Source organism: Triticum aestivum, chromosome 5A (genome assembly GCF_018294505.1).
Source record: "Triticum aestivum cultivar Chinese Spring chromosome 5A, IWGSC CS RefSeq v2.1, whole genome shotgun sequence".
Taxonomy (NCBI): domain Eukaryota; kingdom Viridiplantae; phylum Streptophyta; class Magnoliopsida; order Poales; family Poaceae; genus Triticum; species Triticum aestivum.
Window position 1 is genome coordinate 415,198,276 of NC_057806.1, and position 19,351 is coordinate 415,217,626.

Sequence of the window (19,351 nt, forward strand, 5' to 3'; positions counted from 1 at the left end):
AGTTGGGCGTCTGAGCGACGCCACATAAAGGGCTTTAAAAGAAATGCCACAGTCGGGCGTCTGAGTGACGCCACATAAAGGGCTTTAAAAGAAATGCCACAGTCGGGCGTCTGAGCGACGCCACATAACGGGCTTTAAAAGAAATGCCACAGTTGGGCGTCTGAGCGACGCCACATAAAGGGCTTTAAAAGAAATGCCACAGTCGGGCGTCTGAGCGACGCCACATAAAGGGCTTTAAAAGAAATGCCACAGTTGGGCGTCTGAGTGACGCCACATAAAGGGATTTAAAAGAAATGCCACAGTCGGGCGTCTGAGCGACGCCACATAAAGGGCTTTAAAAGAAATGCCACAGTCGGGCGTCTGAGCGACGCCACATAAAGGGCTTTAAAAGAAATGCCACAGTCGGGCGTCTGAGCGACGCCACATAAAGGGCTTTTAAAAAGAAACAATCATAATGAATATCCCGGAGGTAGAATCATCCCAGAGATACTCGGTAATAATAATAATATCACAGGTTAGTCAACAATAATAATAATCATCATAGATATCACAAGTCACGAGTAGTAATTCCATTCCTGGATAACCGTTTCACCTCCGAAGACCGACGCTAGACCGACACCTGACCAATCCCAGACTGTAATCCTTAACCATGGACACGGCTATTCGAATAGGTTTAATCTCTGCAGAGGGTGTACTCCTTACCCACGAGTAACGGATTTCTTTAGTCCATCGGGACTAATTCCGTCTACGGTCTTTTTGTTGAAAACACACCTAACTTGCACACACCAGCTTAACTCACACGTGTCTGGAATCACCCACGACACCTGTTAAGCAACTCTAAGTGGGGAGGCTACAACCTCGCGTAGCATGGGATCAAACTTATATCGCGCGCTCTAAGGGGTGGCCTCCCCTCTCGGTCCCAACCGGAAACACCCATGCCCCCGGACCAGGTGGCCTGCCTACCAGCTACAACCGGTATCTTCCACCCTGGCCTCTCTGTATGATGTGTGCTAGAAAGAGGTTGACAGCTTACTGAACCGTACTCTACTTGCTGTAGAGACGAGTGGTAGTACGAAACAAGTATGGGGGTTACTGGAATAAGACTCGATCTACGATCGACTCAGGAGGTTTAAGTATTCCCTGCATGATTAGTATAACGAATATATCTCATCCAACAGAGTCACCTCTCATATCACCTTACCATGCCATACCAGACATAACCGTCCCGACGGGGACCGGCGACAAACTCATACCTACCCAAGGTAGAGGTTTCCCCGGTTTCCTGCCGGTATGCATGCAAGGCTCATGAGGGTGATTATCATCACAAGAGTGTTCATTTCCAACAGCATGGAAATCAATAACATGCACCCATGCATATGATCATATCACATGAAATAACAAGTCCTTCGAAATGCGGTGGTGTTATAAATGCATCAATGATCACACCAAAAAATATTATGCTGGGATTTAGAATGCTTGCCTTCAATGTGTGGAAAGGCAGGGTGCTCTCCAAACTTTTGAAAGCTTCTTCTCTTTCCCCAAAATCCTATTTGAAAATATATTTGAATTAACACACATTTCAAAAACAGAACAAAAAAGTTGTTTGAAATTTTTTTCAAATAAATCTTAAAATAAACTAGACCAAATTTAAGGAAGGTAGGAAAAAGAATCAACTCATTTGGAGTTATATTTAAAAAGTTATAGCCAGTCAAAGTTCTGGTCAATATCTGTTTTTAAATTAAAACAGAAAAGAAAACGTTTTGAAGAGATTACGCTTTCGCGTAGAGAAGACGTATTACGGGTATGACGCCTCCACTTACTCCAGCGTGGACGGCGCGGGGTCGCTGACAGTGGGTCCAGGGGCCCACTGGTCAGGTTTGACCAGTCGCCGCGCGTCGTCTCCCTCCTCTGCCCGAGCGGAGCAGGGCTCCGGCGATCGTCGCCGGTGTTTGGCTGCTCCTCGCGGGCTCCAGAGGGTAGGGATGGATCCGCACAGGTGGGGCGGTTCTCCCGGTGGTCGTGGGGTTGTCGGAGGTGGAGGGTATCGCCGGCGGCGAGCTCCGCGGCGGAGGGAAGCTTCTGTGGCAAAGTGATTTGGTGGCGGCGATGGCTCCCGATCAAAATTAAGTGGGGTGTTGGGTTCACAGGGGAATGAGGAAGTTCCTGGCGAAGAGAACGGAGAGGGGGAGGTACTGGAGGTGCCGGATTGGCCGGGGCGGTGGCGGCGGCAGGAGTTGCCGGAGATGAGGAAGGAGGCCTCCCCGGGTCGAATGCGAGGCAGGGGAGCGCCGTGGGGGTAGCATGAGGTCGCCTACGTGCTCGGGGAGGCTCGGGGGCCTCCATTTATAGCTCGTCGAGGTCGGTTCCGCGGCGATGGATAAGGGCGGCCGGCGAACCGTCGTTCTGTAGCAGCAGGGCATCGTGGCGGCGACGAGCGCTAGAGGACACACTCGCGGATGAGCATGCACTGTTCCAGGGGCTAGGTGGCGAGCGTGAGAGGCTTTGGCGGCGCCGACATGGGCAGAGGTTGCCGGGCGGCGGCGGCGGCTAGCGCTTGGCCTGCCGGGCGCGGTGGGGGCTGCTTGGCGCGTTGCTGCGAGGAGGGGAGCGCGTGGCATGGTGCTGCAGAGCGGGCCAAAGCCGTGGGGCCAGCGTGTCGGCTCGGGCGTGTGGCTGCAATTGGCGTGCTCTGGGCGCGTCCAGTGCATGCACACCAGATGTTCGACACAATGCCGCGGCATGCTACAGGTCGCAGGTGAGGGTGGGGTTTACCAGATCGAGGTTAGGAGCAACGGGGAGTCTAGTGGACATGCGAGTTTGATCAAAGGTGCAAGTTCATAGTCCAATGCCAAAACTCATGTCAAAACTGGTCATGCTCTCCAGGTGTTTGACAAAATGCCACAGGCACTTAGGCAAGCCTTGGAGTGGCCAAAAACTCCAGATGGGGTCTCTGTGGATGAAAGAGAGGGTGGTAATGTTAGTTGGTGAAATGCACAAACTTGTTAGTGCAAGTCTAGCAGAATTTCAATTCTGGACAGGAAATAAATGGCATTATTTCATGAACCAAAAATGATCCAAATGGTGCATGCTCCTGGACTTAAGGGTTTAACATGAAGGACTACAAGTAGGAGAAATAACCATGGATATAGGAGCAACTAAAATGGTGGTTGCTGTACAAATCCTCAAATTGGACCAGAATGGAAAAGAGGTTGATACACTCAACATTTTCAAAGAACAACCCTGGATTTTTGCACAAAGTGGAATAATATGCTCCTACTGACCTCCCCTAATTTTGGTAGAAGTTTTAAAGAAATATAAAAATGGGTTGCAGTGCAAAATGCACTCTGGACCAGAGAAGAAAAATTGAGTGCAGGGCTCAAAATATTTCATGAATGAAATATATTTTTGCATAAAAGTGATTTAAAAACATAACCTGACATCTCCAAATTTTTGTGGAAATTTTAAGTGAATCTATCAAATGGTTGTAGTTCAAATATGGCCATTTAACCTTGAAAAACTATTTTCAAGAAAGTAAAGATCAAGCAATTAAGTTAGTTAATTAGTTATACTGATAAAAGGAAAGTTTTTCTTGAGAGGTTAAACAAGTCCAATAACATCTTTGAAAAATTTTCTCTTTGGGAAAAACTCATCATAACAGGGAAGGAAATGATTAAAAAAATGGAGCTCAGAAATCCAAAGTTTTAATTCCTGGCAAAAATTTTAACTTAATAAAACAAGGCCAAATTTTTGGGGTGTCACAATACTATCCCCCTTAAGAAAAATCTCGTCCTCGAGATTTGCTAAAAGCGGTGTTAGGAAAAAATTTACGCAATAATGATGTGGCTACAGTGAGAGGGCAATAAGTGGTGAAAAACCACAGTGTGAAAACTGGTGCCGCGTGGAAAAGTCTACGGTCCGGGACAAAAACGGGCGATTTCTACGCTGGATATAAATTTAGGATAACTCCTAAATTTAGATATACGCTGATCGTACCCGAGAGCACAGTGCTCTCTCTGGCCGACAGGTGGACCCGGGGCCCACTGTCAGCCTCTTCTTCTCCCACTGGCTCTTCCTTCTACCTCTGGCTCTCTCTTCCTCCTCTCTCCCGCGCGCTTTCTCCACCAGCGACGCCTAGTGTGTAGGGCATCTAGGCCGTACCGTGGTAGTGCGTGGCGTGCTAGCTGCCGGTGCAGCGTGCACTCACCTCGCGGTCCAGCGCGCTGTCGGCACTGCTCGCGGATTCGACTCCAAACACCGGTGATCGGCGACGAGCGGCGTTGGTGGACTTCGCCCACCGTACACCGAGCTCGAGCTATAAAAACGGCCGGGGTGACTCTCTCTTCTTCCTCACATCTGGCCTCACTTCTCCTCCTCCTTCTTTCTCCATTACTGCTTTCAGAAGCTCGGTCGAGGCTCTAATGGCGGAGGCGATGCCGGACTGGTTTATGATCCTGATATGCGGAGGGCTGGCGACGCTGCTGGGGCTCTCTGTGCTCCTGTGCGCGATAATCTTCGACGAGTATCGCGATGCTGCGGCTCGGGTGTTGGTTCTCCGCGGTGGTGGTGATCATGAGGAGTAGATGGAGTGTGTCGGGTGCTAACTGTTGTTAGGGGGTGATTAGCTGGTTGTAACACCGTTGCAAAATTTTGCAAACAGTGTATGTGTCCGAATGATTATGGTTGTGAGTCTGCTCGTGGTGCTGAGTGAAATTAATTAATCCATGTCATGAGAAGGGGCAGGTGTAGCAACTCAGGGAAAAGAAATCTCACTCCGGGATTTCGCGAGGGAAAAACAGTTAATTTAAAGGAGCATAAACCACAACAAAAACTACACACATTAGCAGAAGCCAAATAATTGACTCGCCGTACAAACTCAGGGTATTACGCATTAGTCACACACATAAATATAAATGCTGCAAAAACAAATACAGTAGCGACGTCTAAAATGAAAACGGTAACTGGACGGGGTCCTGATAAAATGTCTCTGGTAAAGGAATACACTCCTCTTCTATTGGAGGAAGTGGATTGACCAGTCGATGTATGCGTCTCTCCGGGTCGGGTTTCAGTGGTCTGCCGATGGCAATCTGAGGATTTAAATCTGTGAGGCTCTGGAGATAATCCATCACTCGCTGGTTCAAATGCTCTTGAGCAATGATGTACTGGATAAGGTTGGCCAGAACTGGGTCTCTCTTAATACGTCCACCGGGAAAAGATGTAACTTCTCCGGGTGCTGCACGACTCGGAAAGTAATAATATCCTCGTTCGCGGGCATAGGGTACTGCGGATCGAAGACGAGCAATTGCTTCTTTCGCAGCAGCTTCTATGGCCAGGTGTGGGGTTGGCATGGATTTCCCCACGAAGGAAACTTCTATTGGATCTTGGTTGGGGTCTACAGGAGGAATGTGTACTGCTGCCCAATATTCCGAGGTGGATGGGGTGATCCTCGATTTGAACAGCTCGTACTGGGGTGGCTGGGTAGAACCCATGGTAGTGCGGGTAAAATCCCACAATATTTTGACAAAACTACCTGGAGTTGCATCTGGGGTTCTCAAATGAATGCTGGGGTTCGGCATGACAGGAAAAAGTGCGAGTGTGGTGCACAAGGTGGGGGTTGCTGGGTAAGGTCACAAGGTGGCCTTTATATAGCAATGGAGCTTGATCATTTTACCGTGGTGAAAGGTAATAAATTTGCCAGCTTAGCTCCAAAGGTCGGGTCAGTGTCAGAGATACACATATCTCATAAAAAAACGCGTTACTGTGGTTGTCGTCGGGTTGGTTTTGGTAGTTGTGCCCGGAAAAATATGCAACTATGCGCTGACCAAAAATGCAAGGCTACTATTAAAACAGAGGCACAACGACAGGCTGCGTTAATATACACGGTCGCGTGATTACAAAGCGAGGATACATTGAAACTTGGTGCTACTCATACTGCTTAGTCTACTTCGTTTATGTCTAAACGGGCGTGCCTGGTGGATGTCGAGGCTTCTCCACGTGTCTCTCTGCCGGGATTAGTCGGAGATGGCGGAGGAACTGCGGGGTCGGGGTAGTGATGATGACCATCGCAGGGATTGTTGGCCACAACCCCGTTGGAGTGTGCTCCCAAAATGCGACGAAGCACCTCTGGGGTTATCGCAGCACCTTGGCCGATGGCTAGGGCAGATCTCGGGGTCTCGATCGGTTGTCCAAATAGCACGACTGGGTTGTCGGTGTTGGGCTCGTTTTCTCCTCTCGCCGGGTCTCGACGAACCAGCTCTCCACGAGCTGCGATTAGATCAATAGTGATCTGGTCGAACAGTGCCTCTAGTGCACTTACATAGCGCACTAGGTGCAACAAAGCAGGGTCTGTCTCGTGATCTCCGTTGGCAACTTGGGGTGGTCTACCATACCCTTCACGTCTGGGATAGTAGTGGAACGAGCGACAGTTAACTCTGGGCGACAAGTGCCTGAGATGAACTATATCCTCTCGAGCGGCTAGTTGGATGGCTTCTGGCTCAAAGGAAGTTGTTCTTCCGGTGAACCGGTAGGGGCGTTCGGGTGCTAGACCCCTACCGTAGATGTGCACAGTGGCCCAGAATTGACGGTCTTCACCGCTCATGGGTCCTTGATACACAACATATTCTGGTGGCTCCTCTAACGCGTAGGCACGATGGGTGAGGTTTGCGAGGATGGTCACAAAACCTCCAAGGTTGGTTGTTGTGGTTTCATTGTGCACGACAGGGCCAGACATTGCGGCTTGGTTTGGGGTAGCGGCTGTGATGCGCTGGGTTGAGGCTAGCGTGCCCTTTTTATAAGAAAAAGGGGACGGAGTCTTCCTTCGCATGCTTGCGAGAAAGGACTATTTAGGGGCCGGTCACTGGCGCATGAGCGACAGGTTAGGTTGATAGGTTGGGCACCGACTGCCAAAAGGTGTTGGGTCACTGTGTGGCTATCTTGCACGAGAAGCTTGGTTTCGCTAAGGTCTAGTTGGTTGGTTTGCCTAAGTTTATTGACCTGGCTAGGATAGGATTAGCCAATGGTCAGCCTGGCTCTGATACCAAGCCTGTCACGACCGGTTTTTCCGGGAAATAAATTTCCAGAAAAGACCGTCGTGCTCATCAGCCCCAGGATTACTGTTAGCTGATGAGGCTCCATCTTGATACAGAAATTCCAAGCAAAATACAAAATATCCAGTACAAGACCATTCTGGCCTGTGAGTACAACAAATGGTTTCTAGTGGTTGATGGCGGAAGCGGGTTGTGAAACATCAGTGTCTATGGGACTCCATTTCCCACGGGAACAGCTGACCAGGTTAATTCCTATCTTCGTGAGGCTGCTATCTCCATTGAGTGGGTTCCGGGGCTGGCATCGCGTCGCTCATCTCCGTGCAAAATAATCTGGCCAAGACAATAGCCAGGGACAAGCCAGTGAGTACTTTGAATGTACTCGCAAACATTATGAACACAGGTATAATATAACCATGATATGCAAAATAAATATTTTTATGCTCATGACGTCAGTCACAATAGATAAATGAAACTCTGATGCGTGCAAGCAAGTTATTTATAAAATTGCAAAAACAAGGTAGTATAAAAACTTATGAAGACGAATAACCAGCAATGCCACAGTCGGGCGTCTGAGCGACGCCACATAAAGGGCTTTAAAATAAATGCCACAGTTGGGCGTCTGAGCGACGCCACATAAAGGGCTTTAAAAGAAATGCCACAGTCGGGCGTCTGAGCGACGCCACATAAAGGGCTTTAAAAGAAATGCCACAGTTGGGCGTCTGAGCGACGCCACATAAAGGGCTTTAAAAGAAATGCCACAGTCGGGCGTCTGAGTGACGCCACATAAAGGGCTTTAAAAGAAATGCCACAGTCGGGCATCTGAGCGACGCCACATAAAGGGCTTTAAAAGAAATGCCACAGTTGGGCGTCTGAGCGACGCCACATAAAGGGCTTTAAAAGAAATGCCACAGTCGGGCGTCTGAGCGACGCCACATAAAGGGCTTTAAAAGAAATGCCACAGTCGGGCGTCTGAGCGACGCCACATAAAGGGCTTTAAAAGAAATGCCACAGTTGGGCGTCTGAGCGACGCCACATAAAAGGGCTTTAAAAGAAATGCCACAGTCGGGCGTTTGAGTGACGCCACATAAAGGGCTTTAAAAGAAATGCCACAGTCGGGCGTCTGAGCGACGCCACATAAAGGGCTTTAAAAGAAATGCCACAGTTGGGCGTCTGAGCGACGCCACATAAAGGGCTTTAAAAGAAATGCCACAGTCGGGCGTCTGAGCGACACCACATAAAGGGCTTTAAAAGAAATGCCACAGTCGGGCGTCTGAGCGATGCCACATAAAGGGCTTTAAAAGAAATGCCACAGTCGGGCGTCTGAGCGACGCCACATAAAGGGCTTTAAAAGAATGCACAGTTGGGCGTCTGAGTGACGCCACATAAGGGCTTTAAAGAATGCCACGTCGGCGTCTGAGCGACGCCACATAAAGGGCTTTAAAAGAAATGCCACAGTTGGGCGTCTGAGCGACGCCACATAAAGGGATTTAAAAGAAATGCCACAGTCGGGCGTCTGAGCGACGCCACATAAAGGGCTTTAAAAGAAATGCCACAGTTGGGCGTCTGAGCGACGCCACATAAAGGGCTTTAAAAGAAATGCCACAGTCGGGCGTCTGAGTGACGCCACATAAAGGGCTTTAAAAGAAATGCCACAGTCGGGCGTCTGAGCGACGCCACATAAAGGGCTTTAAAAGAAATGCCACAGTTGGGCGTCTGAGCGACGCCACATAAAGGGCTTTAAAAGAAATGCCACAGTCGGGCGTCTGAGCGACGCCACATAAAGGGCTTTAAAAGAAATGCCACAGTTGGGCGTCTGAGTGACGCCACATAAAGGGCTTTAAAAGAAATGCCACAGTCGGGCGTCTGAGTGACGCCACATAAAGGGCTTTAAAAGAAATGCCACAGTCGGGCGTCTGAGCGACGCCACATAAAGGGCTTTAAAAGAAATGCCACAGTCGGGCGTCTGAGCGACGCCACATAAAGGGCTTTTAAAAAGAAACAATCATAATGAATAACCCGGAGGTAGAATGATCCCAGAGATACTCGGTAATAATAATAATATCACAGGTTAGTATACAATAATAATAATCATCATAGATATCACAAGTCACGAGTAGTAATTCCATTCCTGGATAACCGTTTCACCTCCGAAGACCGACGCTAGACCGACACCTGACCCATCCCAGACTGTAATCCTTAACCATGGACACGGCTATTCGAATAGGTTTAATCTCTGCAGAGTACTCCTTACCCACGAGTAACGGATTTCTTTAGTCCATCGGGACTAATTCCGTCTACGGTCTTTTTGTTGAAAACACACCTAACTTGCACACACCAGCTTAACTCACACGTGTCTGGAATCACCCACGACACCTGTTAAGCAACTCTAAGTGGGGAGGCTACAACCTCGCGTAGCATGGGATCAAACTTATATCGCGCGCTCTAAGGGGTGTCCTCCCCTCTCGGTCCCAACCGGAAACACCCATGCCCCCGGACCAGGTGGCCTGCCTACCAGCTACAACCGGTATCTTCCACCCTGGCCTCTCTGTATGGTGTGTGCTAGAAAGAGGTTGACAGCTTACTGCACCGTACTCTACTTGCTGTAGAGACGAGTGGTAGTACGAAACAAGTATGGGGGTTACTGGAATAAGACTCGATCTACGGTCGACTCAGGAGGTTTAAGTATTCCCTGCATGATTAGTATAACGAATATATCTCATCCAACAGAGTCACCTCTCATATCACCTTACCATGCCATACCAGACATAACCGTCCCGACGGGGACCGGCGACAAACTCATACCTACCCAAGGTAGAGGTTTCCCCGGTTTCCTGCCGGTATGCATGCAAGGCTCATGAGGGTGATTATCATCACAAGAGTGTTCATTTCCAACAGCATGGAAATCAATAACATGCACCCATGCATATGATCATATCACATGAAATAACAAGTCCTTCGAAATGCGGTGGTGTTATAAATGCATCAATGATCACACCAAAAAATATTATGCCGGGATTCAGAATGCTTGCCTTCAATGTGTGGAAAGGGAGGGTGCTCTCCAAACTTTTGAAAGCTTCTTCTCTTTCCCCCAAATCCTATTTGAAAATATATTTGAATTAACACACATTTCAAAAACAGAACAAAAAAGTTGTTTGAAATTTTTTTCAAATATATCTTAAAATAAACTAGACCAAATTTAAGGAAGGTAGGAAAAAGAATCAACTCATTTGGAGTTATATTTAAAAAGTTATAGCCAGTCAAAGTTCTGGTCAATATCTGTTTTTAAATTAAAACAGAAAAGAAAACGTTTTGAAGAGATTACGCTTTCGCGCAGAGAAGACGTATTACGGGTATGACGCCTCCACTTACTCCAGCGTGGACGGCGCGTGGTCGCTGACAGTGGGTCCAGGGGCCCACTGGTCAGGTTTGACCAGTCGATGAGGAAGGAGGCCTCCCCGGGTCGAATGCGAGGCAGGGGAGCGCCGTGGGGGTAGCATGAGGTCGCCTGCGTGCTCAGGGAGGCTCGGGGGCCTCCATTTATAGCTCGCCGAGGTCGGTTCCACGGCGGTGGATAAGGGCGGCCGGCGAACCGTCGTTCTGTAGCAGCAGGGCATCGTGGCGACGACGAGCGCTAGAGGACACACTCGCGGATGAGCACGCGCTGTTCTAGGGGCCAGGTGGCGAGCGTGAGAGGCTTTGGCGGCGCCGACATGGGCAGAGGCTGCCGGGCGGCGGCGGCTAGCGCTTGGCCTGCCGGGCGTGGCGGGGGCTGCTTGGCGCGTTGCTGCGAGGAGGGGAGCGCGTGGCATGGTGCTGCAGAGCGGGCCAAAGCCGTGGGGCCAGCGTGTCGGCTCGGGCGTGTGGCTGCAATTGGCGCGCTCTGGGCGCGTCCAGTGCACGCACACCAGATGTTCGACACAATGCCGCGGCATGCTACAGGTCGCAGGTGAGGGTGGGGTTTACCAGATCGAGGTTAGGAGCAACGGGGAGTCTAGTGGACATGCTAGTTTGATCAAAGGTGCAAGTTCACAGTGCAATGCCAAAACTCACGTAAAAACTGGTCATGCTCTCCAGGTGTTTGACAAAATGCCACAGGCACTTAGGCAAGTCTTGGAGTGGCCAAAAACTCCAGATGGGGGTCTCTGTGGATGAAAGAGAGGGTGATAATGTTAGTTGGTGAAATGCACAAACTTGTTAGTGCAAGTCTAGCAGAATTTCAATTCTGGACAGGAAATAAATGGCATTATTTCATGAACCAAAAATGATCCAAATGGTGCATGCTCCTGGACTTAAGGGTTTAACATGAAGGACTACAAGTAGGAGAAATAACCATGGATATAGGAGCAACTAAAATGGTGGTTGCTGTACAAATCCTCAAATTGGACCAGAATGGAAAAGAGGTTGATACACTCAATATTTTCAAAGAACAACCCTGGATTTTTGCACAAAGTGGAATAATATGCTCCTACTGACCTCCCCTAATTTTGGTAGAAGTTTTAAAGAAATATAAAAATGGGTTGCAGTGCAAAATGCACTCTGGACCATAGAAGAAAAATTGAGTGCAGGGCTCAAAATATTTCATGAATGAAATATATTTTTGCATAAAAGTGATTTAAAAACATAACCTGACATCTCCAAATTTTTGTGGAAATTTTAAGTGAATCTATCAAATGGTTGTAGTTCAAATATGGCCATTTAACCTTGAAAAACTATTTTCAAGAAAGTAAAGATCAAGCAATTAAGTTAGTTAATTAGTTATACTGATAAAAGGAAAGTTTTTCTTGAGAGGTTAAACAAGTCCAATAACATCTTTGAAAAAATTTCTCTTTGGGAAAAACTCATCATAACAGGGAAGGAAATGATTAAAAAAAATGGAGCTCAGAAATCCAAAGTTTTAATTCCTGGCAAAAATTTTAACTTAATAAAACAAGGCCAAATTTTTGGGGTGTCAAACTTGCCAAGCGGCCTTGGTTTACTACCGGTAGACCGCCTGTCCAGTTTCGTATCATTTGGACTTCGTTTGATACTCCAACGGATAACCGAGGGACCGAAAAGGCCTCGTGTGTGTTGCAGCCCAACACCCCTCCAATTTGGCCCAAAACCCACCAAAACCTCTCCATCATCTAGAGCGTTCGATCACGATCGTGTGGCCAAAAACCGCACCTCATTTGGACTCTCCTAGCTCCCTCTATGTATAAATATGCATCTCCCCCAAAAATCCCGGATCTATTCCTACCCTAACCTAGCTCCCCGTCTCTCTGCGCGTTGGACAACGTCCGGACGCGCTGGACATCGCCGCCGCCCCAACCGGAGGCCGGCACGTGGCGTGGGAGCCCCACATCACCGCCGCCGCCCGAGGCCCGCCCGGCCCGCTCGGGGCCCCCGCGGCCCAACCGCCGAACGCCGCCGCCTGCCTCTTCCTCCGCCCGAGCCGGCGAGCTCCGCCCGCCTCACCTTGCTGTGCCGCCGGCCGCGCCGACACCGCCACGCCTCCTCGTCGCCGGCGCCCACCTCGCCACCCGGGTCGCCGGCGACGACCGTCGTCGCCCCCTCATGCTCCCTCCGTCCTCCGGCGAGTCCTCCTCCGACCCGCGGCCACCTCGCCTCTCCGGCCGCCGTCGTCCTCGTTAACTCCGGTGAGAGCGCTTCCGCCTCAAAGTCCGTGCACCGGATCTGGATCTGGGATATTTTCTCGTTCGGGTTGACTTTTTGCCTGAAACCCTAATCCATGTGCTCCTGTTCATCGCATCGTAACTTTGCATCGGTAGCTTCGATTTGGGCATATAGCATATCAAAATGTTCGTCTCAGAGAGTACATCATTTCATTCCATTGCATCATTTTCATTTGAGTTCATCTTGATGCCCGAAATGCTGTTAGAAGAGGGCTACTTGAGATTTTTGTCAGATCTGCTACTCCATTTAGATATTTGTCATTTTTGCCATGATTAATGTGTGCATGATATGCCCTTGAGCTCTACATATGTTTTGTTAAGGGTTTTGCCATCTTTCCAGAGGTGCAACCCATGTATTTTTGTGATGTGTGTGGTGACTAGCACAATCTTGCAAAGTGAGGCACTTGGTAATTCTGATTTCAGGGACTTAGCATTTCCACTAAGTCCTTGAGCTGTTTATCTCTTTATGCGATATGTTCATGTTGTCTCCTAGTGATCCGTGCCTCTTTTGAGGATGATCAGTAAGGATGTTTTGTTAATCTTGTAGTGCTCTATCCATCCATGTCCTTGTTTGCAATTATGGAGCACCCTAGCTTGAGTCAATCGAGCTCTACTTTTGCTACTTCGTGAATCTGGGCAGATTGTCTACTTGTTAGCGATTTTGCCGATGATGTTGTAGTTGATCCGTGCATGATATGTTATTGTTCTTGCCATGTCTAGCTTGCATTTTGTGTATTATTGATGGATGTATGCTTAGTTTGTCATGACTTGCTCCGTAGTGAGTGCATCGAGCTCGTAAACATGCCTACTTGATATCTGTTTTCAGCATGCTCCAGTTTTCACTATGTCTGAGAACTGATTATGTTTTTGCCATGTTCACATGCTTGCAATTGTATTTTCTGATCCCTTTTGGCTCAAGGTCAGTAAGGGACTTTTGTTAAGATCTTTGAGTAGCTCCATGCCATGCTTTACTTTGCCATGTTCAGGTCCTGTAGCATATAGTTTTGTTGCTCCGAAGTGTGCTACCTAATCTGAAATTCCAGACAAGTGTTAATTTCACTAAGTCTGAGATCCGTTTACCATATGCATTTTTGCCATGCTTGTTTGAACCTGTTAATGGATGAATTGGCTGTAGCTCAGTGCTAGACTTTTGTTAAGAATAATGAATGCATCCCTGCCATGTATTTTGTTGTCATGTTTGGATGCTGTGGCATGTTCATCTCATTGCATTTAGATGGCTACTTGCTGTAAATCGCAGACCGGTGTCATATTTGAATCGCGTGCCATTTCCAAACCGTAACTCCGATTCCGGCGTTCTTCATATCGTTTACAAGCGATTTCATCTCATCTTTCCAGTGGCACACTTGGATTTCCAAGTTGAGGCCAGGTTCATGCATCCCTTGTCAAATCTTGCATATGCATCCCGCATCGCATCCCGCATAGCATACCATCTTTGCATCATATTGTTTGAGCTTTGCACGTGGTTGATTGTGTTCCGTTTGCTTGTTTGTCTTGTTTGGGTAGATCCGGGAGATGAGTTCGCTAACGAGGAGCCCGTTGAGTTTGCTTTCGAGGATCCAGTCAACTCTGACAACTTTGCAGGCAAGATGATCATACCCTCGAAATCACTACTATCTTTGCTATGCTAGATTGCTCGCTCTTTTGCTATGCCAATGCTACGATGCCTACCACTTGCTTTCAAGCCTCCCTAATTGCCATGTCAAACCTCTAACCCACCATGTCCTAGCAAACCGTTGTTTGGCTATGTTACCGCTTTGCTCAGCCCCTCTTATACCGTTGCTAGTTGCAGGTGAAGATTGGAGGTCGTTCCTTGTTGGAACATTTATTTACTTGTTGGGATATCATTATATTATCTTGTTATCTTAATGCATCTATACACTTGGTAAAGGGTGGAAGGCTCAGCCTCTCGCCTAGTGTTTTGTTCCACTTTTACCGCCCTAGTTTCCGTCATATCGGTGTTATGTTCCCGGATTTTGCGTTCCTTATGCGGTTGGGTTATAATGGGAACCCCTTGATAGTTCGCCTTGATTAAAGCTTTTCCAGCAATGCCCAACCTTGGTTTTACCATTTTCCACCTAGCCTTTTTTCCCTTGGGTTTCCGGAGCCCGAGGGTCATCTTATTTTAAACCCCCCCGGGCCAGTGAGTGTTGGTCCAACTCGTCAGCCGTCGGTGGCTACCAGGGGCAACTCTGGGCTGGCCTACCGGAAGTTTAGACAATCTGAGTGTGCCCTGAGAAAGAGATATGTGCAACTCCTATCGGGATTTGTTGGCACATTCGGGCGGTGTTGCTGGTCTTGTTTTAACCTGTCGAAGTGTCTTGAAGAACCGAGGTACCGAGTCTGATCGGAACGTCTCGGGAGGAGGTCTATTCCTTCGTTGACCGTGAGAGCTTGTCATGGGCTAAGTTGGGACTCCCCTGCAGGGATTTGAACTTTCGAAAGCCGTGCTCGCGGTTATGGGCAGATGGGAATTTGTTAATGTCCGGTTGTAGATAACTTGAACCTTAACTTAATTAAAATGAATCAATGGTGTGAGGTACCGTGACGGCCCCTTCTTGGTGGAGTCCGGGAAGTGGACACGGTGTTGGAGTAATGCTTGCGCAGGTTGTCCTCTAGTTTCTCGCTCGCGCTTTGCCTCCTCTTCTCGCTCTCTTTTGCGAATAGGATAGCCACCATATATGCTAGTCGCTTGCTGCAGCTCCACATTTATTTTTACCTTGCCTTATCTATAAGCTTAAATAGTCTTGATCGCGAGGGTGCGAGATTGCTGAGTCCCTGTGGCTCACAGATTACTATTACACCAGATGCAGGGCCTAATGATTCCGCTCCAGGTGACGCGCTCGAGCTCAAGTGGGAGTTCGACGAGGACTCTCAACGTTACTATGTTTCCTTTCCTGATGATCAGTAGTGGCGTCCAGTTGGGGGTGATCGGGACCGTGTCGCATGTTGGGTTATCTTTTATTTTGGCGCCGTAGTCGGGCCATGAGTGTTTGGATGATGTAATGTTATTTATGTACCTTGATTGACGTGGCGAGTGTAAGCCAACTATGTTATTTCCCCTTTATTATTATATTACATGGGATGTTGTAAAGATTACCTTACTTGCGACATATGCCTTCAATGCGATTATGTCTCTAAGTCGTGCCTCGATACGTGGGAGCTATAGTCGCATCGAGGGTGTTACAAGTTGGTATCAGAGCCTTCCCCGACCTTAGGATCCCCATTGCTTGATCGTTCTTAGCAGCCGAGTTGTGCCTAGAAAAATGTTTTGAGTCATTTAGGAATTATGTATCGGAGAGTTTAGGAATTCTTTTTACTTCCCAGTCTCCTCATCGCTCTGGTAAGGCATCCTGACGTAGTTTGACTCTTCTCTTCTCAAATTTCACTAAAAAATTTAGGATCACGCGGGTATCTTGGAATCGTTCCGATGGTTTTATGATGAGAACATTGTCTTGGTGCCTCCTGTCAGGGGTTTTGTGGAAGTGTCCCGGGGAGTTGAGCTCTGAGGTGTTGTCGTCATAATTTTATCGTTGCAGTTCTGGAATACCTGAGTTTAGTACGCCGACATCGAAAATCTCTTTTATGCAGTTTGTTGGTGAGATAACCTCGACGCCACCCAGTACTGGGGCGGGAGTTCGGGAGTATCGCCATAACTTGTATAAAGGATGCTTTTCGAAGGTTGAGGTAGATGGTTTCCGAAGTTTTTCTCGGTTATGTGTTGAAGGATGGATACAGCTGGATGTAGGTTTTGCTAGTTTGGGTGAGATATTATGCTTCCCCTGTATCCCCAACACCTGATTGCATAACCGGAAAGGTTCGGGAGTTTCATAGGTGGGAATTCTAGTAGCTCTAGTTCTTCTTCCACGGATATTTGGTTTGAGATTGGGATTTCTTGCCGATCATTCGTTCTTGATCTGTACCTTGTTGATTTATTTCTCTACCTAAATTCTAAGTGGCTTCTCAATTTATGGATATGTGACCAATTCAAGAGGAATGCATTCGTTCATTTTGTTCGGATGTGAAGACTTTATGTTGCAATTTTCATTCTGTTGGATTCAGCTTCATTTTATCTGTCAATGTGCTAACGGTGGTCAACCTCTTCAGGATGGCTCCCGCTAAGAGCACCAATCAGAATCAGAATCAAGATCCGCCACCACCTCCACCTCCTCCGGAGGCATGGCAAGCTGTGATGGCCGCAACCAATGCAAACACACGGTTGATCATGAAAATTCTCCAAGAGCGCAATCAAGGCAACCAAGGGAACCAAGGCAACAATCAGAATCACTGTGCTACACTCAACCAGTTCCTTGCTAACGGGCCAAAGACTTTCAGCAATTGTGTTGAGGCAACCGATGCTGATGATTGGCTTGTGGATTTGTGCAAGCATTTCGAGTGCAGTAACGTCAGGCCTGAGGACTTCGTCAAGTTCGCTTCCTTCCAACTCAAAGATCAAGCCGCAGAATGGTTCCAGTAGTACAAGGACTCCAGAGGTGGACGTGTTATCACTTGGGATGAATTCCGTCAAGATTTCAGAGCTCACCATATCCCTCAGAGCGTGGTTGAAAGCAAGCGTGAGGAATTCCGCAACCTGAAGCAAGGCTCTTTGTCTGTCTATGACTACAACAAGTTGTTCCAGAAGCTCGCCCGCTTTGCCAAGCAGGACGTACCTGATGAGAAGAGCATGATATACCAGTTCAGGGGTGGTCTCAGAGAAGAAATTCAGCTAGCTCTTGTTCTCTTTGAGCCCGCGAGGTACGATGAGTTCTACAACATGGCATTGAAGCAAGAGGCCGCTCAACTGAGGTGTGATGCTTCCAAGAAGCGAGTCAGAGACACTACTCCTTCTTCCTCTACTCAAGTGGCCAAGCAGCAGAAGTATTGGCTTCCTCCTCCTCCGTTTCGTCAGTCATATCAGCAGAAGAGAAAAGGTGGCAGTGGTTCTTCTCACCCACCCAACCCTGGCTTTCAGAACAAGACTTCGTCTCAACCTCCAAGATCGAGTGCTCTGTATCACCGTCTGCTTTCAGAGGTCACGTGCAACAAGTGCCAACAGAAGGGTCACTATGCCAACAAGTGTTTCAATCACAGGCGTCTTCCTCCTCCTCCTCCTATCAGATCGGCAAGTACAGCTGTGGTCAAGCATAACCCCAAGTACGCCAAGGTCAATATGGTGAATGCAGCTCAGGCAGAGGATTCATCAGATGTCATCATGGGTAACCTTCCTGTTAACGATGTTCCCGCAAAAGTTCTTTTTGACACTGGTGCATCACATTGTTTTATCTCGAGACCTTTTGCATCTAAGCATGGGTGGTTTTCTCAAGTTATGCATAAGCCATTAGCAGTTGTCTCTCCGAGCAGATGTTTGCTCACTAACTACGAGGTTCTGGATATTTCTATCTCGATGGGTGATTTCAAGTTTCTGGCTTCTCCAATGATCCTTGGTAACTCGGATATTGATCTTATTCTCGGAATGGATTGGCTTTCTAAGCACAAGGCTCAGCTTGATTGTGCAGCCAGGCAGATTCAATTGACTCATTTGTCTGAGGATGTAATTGTCTTTGCTGCTCGGGATAATACTATCCGTCTGTTTTCTCTCAATGAGAAGGGTGAACTGGATGCTATCTCGCAGATTCCAGTCGTTTGTGAATATCAAGACGTCTTTCCAGAAGAGCTTCCAGGAATGCCTCCGCATCGGCCAGTTGAATTCGTCATTGATCTTGAGCCTGGCACGGAACCTGTGTGCAAGCGTCCTTACAAGCTAGGACCTGAAGAGTTGAAGGAGCTAAAGAAGCAACTCGATATTCAAGAGAGAATGGGTCTCATCCGGCCTAGTTCTTCTCCGTGGGGTTGTGGTGTTCTTTTTGTGAGGAAGAAGGATGGAATGGACCGACTTTGTGTTGATACCCGTCCATTGAACAAGAAGACCATCAAGAACAAATACCCACTTCCCAACATCAACGAGCTGTTCGAACAACTCAAAGGTGCCCAAGTATTCTCCAAGCTTGATCTCCGTATGGGTTATCATCAGATTCGAATCCGTGAGCAAGATATTCCCAAGACGGCTATTCACATGATCAAGTAACAGGGCTATTCACATGTTAAAGTATAGATCATAAACTTTCTTGAAAACTAACAAACCATGCTCTTAGTCATCAAACAATTGCAATTAATCTTATTTTCGGGAAGGGTCTATGTAAGAGCTTTGTTTCAGCAAACTCCACATACTCAACTATCATTTAATCTTTCACAATTTCTAACACTCATGTGATATTTATGGGTTCAAAGTTTTAATCGGACACAGAGAAATATAGGGGCTTATAGTTTCGCCTCCCAACCTTTTACCTCAAGGGTATTGTCAACAATAATAATTTATGAGAACCTACATCCAAGTGGATATATATATATATATATATATATATATATATATATATATATATATATCCAGATCGATCCAACACAAAGTGCTTGTCAAAGGAAAAAGTGTAAAAAGGGAAGGTGATGACCACCATGACTCTTGTATAAGGGTAGAAGATAAAAGTTTAAGATAGTCCCTTCGCAGAGGGAAGCAGAGGTTGTCATGCGCTTTTATGGTTGGATGCACAAAATCTTAATGCA